Source organism: Oncorhynchus masou, unplaced genomic scaffold, assembly GCF_036934945.1.
Source record: "Oncorhynchus masou masou isolate Uvic2021 unplaced genomic scaffold, UVic_Omas_1.1 unplaced_scaffold_1932, whole genome shotgun sequence".
Lineage (NCBI taxonomy): Eukaryota > Metazoa > Chordata > Actinopteri > Salmoniformes > Salmonidae > Oncorhynchus > Oncorhynchus masou.
This window is the reverse complement of record NW_027016728.1, coordinates 86,570-96,247: the sequence shown is the minus strand read 5'-3', so window position 1 is coordinate 96,247 and position 9,678 is coordinate 86,570. Positions and strand designations below refer to the sequence as shown.

The 9,678-nt window shown below is 44.7% G+C and overlaps 1 non-coding gene across 1 annotated transcript; it reads left to right on the top strand.

Annotated features, from left to right (window-relative positions):
* The first annotated feature begins 646 nt into the window (after nt 1–646).
* On the top strand, nt 647–718 carry trnaa-ugc (transfer RNA alanine (anticodon UGC)). Its single transcript has one exon. It is a non-coding gene; the product is annotated as a tRNA-Ala (tRNA).
* The last annotated feature ends 8,960 nt before the right edge of the window (nt 719–9,678 follow it).

Genomic DNA, 9,678 nt, shown 5'->3' with positions numbered 1-9,678 from the left:
CAGCATCACTGCCTTGTCGAATTAAAACTTTGTCCGTTTTTCCCACAAGGCTGAATAATGTGCCCTCGCTTTGAAATAAGTAAGCAAGCTTTGTTTGTATTTCATCCAACTATCTGTGCTACAAAGTGATGGCTACAGTATATGCAATTTCTTCCACTTTTTGAGTGACAAAAAGATGCTTATCTAATTGGTGAAAACGCAACATCTGTTAATCAGATTCACTTTGACTTTATGTAGTGCACCAAGAGATACCGGCCTGAGTGAGCACTTCCTGTTTGGAAAGTGAGACAGGTGTTGGTGATTTCTGCTCTTTGTACACCAGTATTTCTACTTGCACATCATCATCTGCTCATCTATCACTCCAGTGTTAATTTGCTAAATTGTAAATACTTCGCTACTATGGCCTATTTATTGCCTTACCTCCATTTGCACGCACTGTATATAGACTTTCTTTTTTTTCTTCTATTGTGTTATTGACTGTACGCTTGTTTATTCCATCTGTAACTCTGTGTTGTTGTTTGTGTTGCGCTGCTTTGCTTTATCTTGGCCAGGTCGCAGTTGAATATGAAAACTTGTTCTCAACTGGCTGACTTGGTTAATTATAGGTAAAATTTAAAAAAAAAAAGAATTTTTTCTTTCAGAGACAGGGGATGTAGCTCAGTGGTAGAGCGCATTCTTTGCATGTATGAGGTCCTGGGTTCAATCCCCAGCTTCTCCACTACAATGTTTGCAATGACCCATCTCCTACTTTCCAGGATGTTGAAATTCTCAACAGGAAACAGAGATGTGCTAAATAATTTTCTCTTGTAATCTGAAGAACATGTGTTCAATCCCTGTTCTTACATTTATGGAACAGAAGTGGCATGGTTGCCAACTTCTATTGCGTCATTTTCAAAAACTGAAGTTCATGGGTTAATGACTGTCCATACTTGCTTGTATTTAGAATTGCTGCTATAATTTCATTGTAGTTTCAATGGAGTGGTGTATATAAAAAGTACATTGTATTAATATTGCATTTTATCTGCAAATAAAATGGGATCGAAGCTCAGAGGAGGAGTGCATGCTATTTTAGTATGAGGTCCTTGGTTCAATCCCAAGGTTCTCCACTGAGTATTTGTGTGCCAAATTCACATTACACAACTACTACTTTCCAGAATGTTGATAAATATCTTACAGCATAGAGTGGCATGGTCGCTAAGCGGTAAGGCGTTGGTCTTGTAAACTGAAATTCATGGGTTCTAATCCCATTTGTGCCTTTGTGAATGATAGCTGGTACCATGGGAAGGTTCTTTCACTAGAGGACTTTGAAGAAAATAAATGTTTTCTCAAAATGGCAAAGCTGCTATTATATAGTAAGGGGATGTTCCTCTACGGTAGAGCAAATACTTGAAATGCATGCGCTCTGAAGTTAATCCCCAAATTCTCTCATGAGTATATTTAGTTGTGAAATTAGCTTTTGCACAACTCTACTTTCCAGAATGTAGACATTTTAAGAAGGAAATAGATGTGCAAGGTCATCTGTTTTTGTAAACTGAAGCACATGGGTTCAATCCTGGGTTCAAGCCTTGTTCGACGTTTATGGAAGCTCAATGATATTATGGAAATGTACTTTCATTAGAACAGTGTAAAGAAAAGGTCAATTGTATTGATATGGCCACTACAACCTGTATGCTCTAGTCGGCTCGCCCTCACTACATATTCGTCGCCAGACCCACTGACTCCAGGTCATCTTTTTAGTCTATGCTTGGTAAAGCTCCGCCTTATCTCAGCTCACTGGTCACGATAACAACACCCACCACTCAAAACAATAAATACTGGTGTATTAGCTCCGTTTCCGTTTTTTTGGACAATAATGTGATGAGACAACAAATAAATAAGTAAACGACAGCCGACACCAATGATGAGCAATACATAACATTGTAAATAAGAATGTGTTCTTAACTGACTTGCCTAGTTAAATAAGGTTAAATTGGGGGATCACGTGACCCTTGAACGAGATGGCCCCATGAACTAAGAGCTCCGCACAAGTAGTTTCCAATTCCTAATCTTACCTCCACCCCAAGTTCAAACTCATTTAGCTTTAGTAAGAAAAAGTCATGGCGGCTACAAAAGGCGACACTACAGGTGACATTTTTACCCGGACTCGAGCATTAGCGACGGAAAAAGCCTCCAAGAAGAAGCTAGCTTCAGAAAAGACTAGCGCCATTAGCCAGGAGCAAGAGGACCCGCTCCCCCCCGAGGTACAACGAATGCCAACCTCACACTCTGTCGAAGACATCCTTTCTGAGTTGAGATCCCAACGTACAGAACTAAACACCAAATTAGATGCCATTAACTCTCAGCTCAGCGCGATCGGGGGCAAGGTGACAATCCTGGAAAACACTTTGCCTGACATCAACAACAAGTTAACCATAAACGCGGGGCGCCTCTCCTGAGATTATTATCATCGTTCAACCAGGGTTCGCTCAGCAGCAGTCAACATGTTCTTGATCCATGTCAAAATCGGAATTGATTCCGGTGTGACGATAGAATAAAGACCGTCATTTTTCTCACTGACACCAGCCATAGCCACGTCTTGGCTGTTCTCCTCAACCTCAGCCAGACACTTAGAGGACACATCAGCATCTTGAACTTCGGGAAAGTGTGGGGAGGATGATCCGCTCTCTGGATCACAACGCTCTCCTACCTTCAGCCCTTTCTTCAATATGTTGTGATAAGTGCCAAGTTTTATAAAGAGCACCTTGGCGGTGGCATACATCTGTACCAACTTCTTGTCCTTGATCTTGCCTGTATCATGTTTGATCAGGGCGTGCCACATATTCTGGGCTTTGGCTATGTTGTCCGGGGTCTGATGTTTGAACAAGTCTTCACACGCTGAGACCATTTCGATGTTCCATATCTCTTTCGACTGTAACTGGAGGCGATTTGGGCCAACGCCACCCAGGCCATTCTCATCTGCTGCTCCACCATACTGATACGCTTCTTTTTTACGGTCATGTGAATTATATTGACAGATATTGACAAAACTTCAGGTATTATTGCACTTTCCCAGTCGAGCAATATAGCAGCTGTCAATGAATTTAATGGCCGATTCCACCACCTCGACCATGATAGGGTCCATAATCATACTCTCCATGTGCTTTGGTATGGAATTGTGCCAGCTGTTTGGATTCACACGCTTGATGAACGCTCTCAAGGCAGGATTGTGTATCTCCTGAAAAATATTGGTTCCGGTGATAAAACTCTCCCTCTCCAATTCCTTTAGCGTGTTATTCCGACAGCTCACTAGCTCCCCGTTGCCCTTGACACAACATTGCTTCACAGCCCTGCAAAACCTCACCTTGGTAGACATGTACAACTCAGGAGCCTGAGCCTGATCCTTTCTCAAAGCGACAACCGGTACCAGGTTCACCCGCTTGCCATCCAGTAACATACCGCTCCTTCTAAAGTAGACAGTAAGAGTGCCGCCGTTCTCGTAGTGGAAGTGCTTCAGATCACTTGGTTTTCGGTGAAACAATCCACGCTGGCCTCACACTTTTTCTTCAACATGTCTGCCAAAACATGTCTGCCTTGCACGCAGCACATGGGGTTTATCTCTTCCATGCGAGAGACCAGCACCTCATTGTTGTTCTGGGTAGACAGGGTTTTGTCCTCTGTGCGCAACAACTAGTCAGGCTGGATTTGTTGAAAGGAAGGAGTGAGAGCTTTGAAGTGCGTGGGCACCTGGAGGGTCATGTCCCACAATTCAAACTTGTTATCCATGACCTTTTTCAGCAACTGGAGGCTCTTGAGTCCCAGGACAAACAGTACCTCTTGTACGACTTCCTACTGCCTTTCCCGGTTGTCGGGATGACGATGGTGTAGGTTCCGATCATGGACCTGCTGCTGTCGTAGTAGATGAAGTTGTGTTTTTCAGAGTACTGCGTGACCACTGGAATCACCTGCTTACCGTTGATACTTTAGGTCGTTATTCGGTATATAGAAGGCCATGTAGTTACCGTATGCCAGTAGTACGTGTTTGAGACCAGCCTTGTCTACACTTGCCATAGACCCAAAGTCGTTCCCACCTTCAATGTCCACTAAGTCCATCAGCGCAAGTAGCAGGGAGCGCGAAGGATGTTGCTGTATTAGTGTCAGCGACCCGGATCACCATACTCCTGTATGTTTTTTATCTTTCAGATAGTGCCTCTTGCTTGCACATCATCAGGTTGACCACTTTAGCAAACAGTCCTTGTGTACTTTCACAGCTGAAAACATCTTTGAAATCAGAGGTAAAATACCACGGAGGGTGTTCGGTCACGATGTATGTCAGTGTTTTATCCTCCATGTTGTTGTATATCGATGAATACAGTCACTCGGTTTCCAATGAGACTATAAAGTATTGTGTTTTAAATCAACCAGGCTGTACACAACACTAAGCGTACTGTAGTCTAGGGTGTAAAATGTGAGCCAGTCACACACCTCTCGAAGCCTCGCAGGCTGTAATGTTGATGTGGCCTGTGTAAGAGCTTTACATGCCAGACTTTAAATGAGATCACCTGCCGTTGGTTGGATAAGAGAAAGTTGAACCACCGTAACCTCAACACTGGTTGGATGTCCGACCATGGCTGTATTATCCAACCGTGATCAACAATGGCTGACAAACCCTCAGGAGGCTCCAAGTTGGCATAGGAGAATCTTGTGTGGCTCCAAGTTTTCGACCTCAATCGAAAGAACTTCAAGAGTTGAACATTTTCAACAAGATTCACGGGAGATGTTGACCCTAGCACGGTAACTGACAGAATGAGAAGATTTTTAGATCCGGGAGTCTAGAGTGGGCGGAGCTACCCTATTTATCCAAACGTAGCTAAACATCCAACTACGGCTGCTTTATCCAACGGTGTAACTGGCAAAACACTGAATGTTGTGTTGTATACTATAGCCACGGCTGGATAGTTTAGCCTCGGTTGGAGCCCTTTGGTTGGATATTACGTTTGTATATGTGGGAGCATGAGAGCTCACTGGAAACCTAACACACTGTTAGATCCTTAGGATCCCATACCAGAACAGATTGACAACACACAGTCCGCTACAGCCATGAGCAACACCAAGGCAACTCAATAATGTGATCCTCCCAAAGTCACTGTCTATGATGGCTCAGTGTACATGGACGTGCTGCTTACCAACATGAACAGCAAGGAGGGCTCGGTCGTGTCAGAGGTGTACGGGAATATGAAAATTGAAGGTATTCTCACAAACGTAATCCATCCAAACCTACACAAAACACAAGCCTACCAGTGCACCCAGATGGAATCATCCAGCACAGATGTGGTCACATCCAGAGATGGCACCAGTGTTTGCTTTCGGGAGTATGACCATATATCATCAAAGGGCAGAGTGCTCATTTCCAGGGGAGCCTCAGTTAAATTCGGAGAAGACATCGAAGACGGCCTGAGTTTACACTATGACATTGAGGCTAATGCCAACATGGTCGTCTATACCGAGAAGGATGACCCCGGCGTCAGCTCGCACGGTGTATTGGTCTTGGCTCCTAACTTTACACTGGCCCAAGACAAAGAAGACACCCCAGTCCTGAGTATGAACAGAAGCGGTTACACAAAGATCAAACCTAATGCAACATACATGTCAGGATCCCCGGGAGGATGGTTCTTTGGGCAACACTCGGATGAGTGGGTCCAACCACCTGAGGATTGTTGAACCTGGTGATCTCGAGGGGAAATGCCTCGGTGTTGTCGCTTCTGGGGCTGTGGCAGTTTTACTGATGCCAGGTCGTTGCATGATATCAAGACCAAGAGTGTTGTCGTCTTTCAATGAGTGTATGATCTGAATATACATTACCCGTGACCCAATGTCAGCTTTACAGAAAGAAAGTGTATAATTAAAATGCATTGGTATTATTGTATAAACCAAGGTCAAACCTTGAAATATCAATTAGATTAACCTACACACGTTGCAGTTTATGTCTATACATTGTGTACGGTGAAAAAAACTAAGTTATGTAATTACAGCACCATGTCTCTTACCCTAACCACATTGGCTCTCCCACGATCCTAGTTTCACAACGGCACAAACTGACATATAGGACATTTATTCAAGCATCCAAATGCAAAGGGATATACAATTGTACACACATTTACAAGGCTGTTGGTGTCTATAACATTTGAGACTTTTTGCATAGTTTGTGAGCGCAACTCCCCCACCGCCACCACAAGCCCCTCCAAAGAGAAACATGTACCTGATCCCCACTGATAGCGTGGTGCACCAAGCCATGACTATAGCTACAGAGGTCCATAGGGCCGCATCACTGTCGAATCCTGATAGTCTCCAGGTCTTCTCGCACGTCGATGAGCTTTACGCTGATGTTTATGGCCTGCAGCAACTCCGTTTCGGACATTTCCGGGATCTTTCAGTAGATCTGAGAAAGACATGGGTCCATCCGATATGTGCGGTCTGGAGTACAGTTTGAGCGGAGGAGACTCGATCTCTACGGAGGCTGAACCCTCCATCCAAGAGACTTTCTTTTCCTGGTAGCAAATACCTTGGTGACAAGGGGCGCGGCGCATACTGTCTTGCACTCGCTGGGATCCTTCACGCATCCATTTGATCCTCCAAGACGGCCATCCTATTGGAAACGTGCCACGTGAGCCCCAAGGCTGCCACTCCTGTCAACACCCCAAGAAACCTCTTGTGCCTAGTAAGGCCTCCCTGTGGGTTGTCCAGCCAAGAGAAGGGAGCGTTGTCAGGCAGCTCGTACATCTAAGCCTTCTTCTCCTGTTCAGCTAACTCCTTGAGACCTTCCCTCATCAGCTCTCCGGCCCTGCGAGCATCGTTGATGATGATCCCGAGTGCTGAGTTGCAGACCTTTCCGTAGTCCTTCCTGCAACTGTGGTCACCTCCGCATATGGCAATCAGACACGGCCGTAGAGCGCTCACGTCGTAATTGACGCAGCTGATGTTCAGGTTGATGTAGTCTATGCCCAGGGTGAAGTTGGAGACGAAATGCAGAGCTTTGACCGGTTTGGTGACTGTGTAACCGTCGTCCACCCAGACCACATTCATGCTGTGTGTGATCTCCCTGGTGTTGTAGGCGGTGCACACCTTGTTCATCCGAGGCACGTACTCCACAACTCATTCCGAATCCAGGATGCCTACCATGTAGTGGTTGTGGTCCGTCATGGGGATGAGGGTGTTGATGTTCACTGCGATCTGAGGAGGCTTTGTGGAGATGGTGGCCTTTTTGCTGGGTTCTCCCGGGGTGCACGACTCTAGCTTGTACAAATCGGCTATGTAGATTTTATCGTAGCTGGTGCTGAACAGCTCCTTGTGGGGCTCCTTGAATATACCTAAAGCCCTGTGAGTGGCTATGAGCTTGGGACACACGACCGTGTTACGTTTACTGGGGGTCAGGACATCATGTGTCTCGGGTCAGTTTCTGCTCACAGCGCATGTGTGTAGCGTTCTCCTCAAGAGCTTGAAAGCTGTGCACTGAGGATTGGGTCCGCAGTCAGCCATTGGTTCCTTGCCGAAGTAATAGTCTCTGATACGAGGCCTGGCGTGAAGAAGAATCGATATCTTGTTCAAGGGGGTGTTTGGGACAACGCGGTCCGGACACTTGAACCCTCCTGGGACCACGAGACAGGACGACCTAACCAACCTCCTAAAATAGGCACAGAGTATGGAGCCTTCAGTCTCATGCTTGGTGAGATCACCTGCTGAGTCTCGAAAGGGTCTCCAGTGATCATAGGTCGTCCCCGGGCAGTAGTGAGTGCACATTTTGCTTGTGCGGTTGTCGTTGTCCACGGTCAAAGCGAAGCAGCTGTGACTCCTGCCCTGCCACCAGCCTTTCTGGGCGCTGCAGGTGCTGACGGCAATCCAAACGTAGGGAGCGTAACCTTAAGAGTCGTTGTTGACAGGGGAGCCCATGAGGTATGGGAGCCATGAGAGTGAGAAGGCTATCAGCAGCCTCATGGGTGCAAATTGAGGTGGTGGTAAATGAATCCACGCAGGGTACAATGACAACGCTTTTGATGCAGAAAGTAAACTATGAAAGCAACGTCTGTCACACTATGATATGGTAAGGTTATATAGTACCTTGTTATTGCTGTAAGAGTTACAACAGAGGATTAGTTGCGGGAAACCTTTCGTTATTGTTGTGCTTGTTGTGTGACCGATAAACTGTTTAACGGCATCATTGTGAACCTTAGCCACATCCTGGTCGGGGAGGAAAAGCGGTTGCAGGCAATGTATTCCAAATGGGAGAGAAGTCAGTGAAAACTGTTTGATGTAGACACCTTCTTTTAACTGTTAAGGGTTAATGCTACACGGTCAAGGTTTGCACAGATCAGGAGGACCTCAGGAATGTACCTGAGGTTGAATTGTGCTTCTCACCCTAACAGTTCTCTCACTGTCACCCAAAAGCAAATGACATTTAGGGCCAGGCTTCATTTTGGGCCTACTTTTTTCACGGTCGCTGCACTCAGAACGAGCTGCGGTCAAGCGGGGCATCTCGTTGAATTCGGCACAGCCTAGAGATTATGGTAATGCCATTGCAGGCTCTGTGTGTCTTTAAGCACCGCACTTTGTCACTCCATCCTTGCTGTGTGTGTGTGTGTGAGAGAGAGCTTTTCTTTGACATCTGTTGGGAAAAATGACTGATTTACAGTTCATGAGCATTGTTTAATCACACATATGGAGTTTTAAAAAGATCTGACCTTTTTAACCCTTCGAAACAGCACCTATGACACCATTTAAGGCACTTCCGGTTGGCACAGGAAGCTGAACCTGAACACATATCCTCATTGGGGTAGGCTCTTACGGAATCCTGAGTTTTAAGTCTTTATGTTTGGAATTGACTGATCATCACAGGGTTGAATGCAGTGATTTTCAAAATTGCAGGTTATGTATATCAAAACACTTTTAGGCTGAATTTAATCACTTCCGGTTGCTTCAAGAAGCTTAGAATCAACACAGGTAGACCTCATAGTGGCCTGATGGATTGTCATCAAAGACAGGTTCATAAGGCAATATTAAACCACATAGGCTCTAGGTTGAATTTAGGGGAGCAGGCAATGTATTCCTATAAGGAGAGATGTCATTGTAATCTGTGACAGCAAAAAACCCTGATTTACTGTTAAGGGTTAGTGCCACACGGTCAAGGTTAGGCTTGCACAGATCGGGAGGACCTCAGGAATGTACCTGCGGTCGAATTATGCTTCTCACCCTAACGGTTCTCTCACTGTCACCCAAAACTTCTGACCTACTGGGAATGTGATGAAAGAAATACAAGCTGAAATAAATCAAACTCTCTACTATTATTCTGACATTTCACATTTTTAAAATAAAGTGGTGATCCTAACTGACCTAAAACAGGGATTTTTACTAGGATTAAATTTCAGGAATTGTGAAAAACTGAGTTTAAATGTATTAGGCTAAGGTGTATGTAAACTTTCGACTTCAACTGTATATAACTGTATGTATATAACTGTATAACTGTATGTATTCAACTGTATATATATACACATATATACATATATACACATATACATATATATATATATATAACTCAGCAAAAAAAGAAATGTCCTCTCACTGTCAATTGTGTTTATTTTCAGCAAACTTAACGTGTAAATATTTGTATGAATATTTTGTGTATATTTGTATGAACATGAACAAGATTCC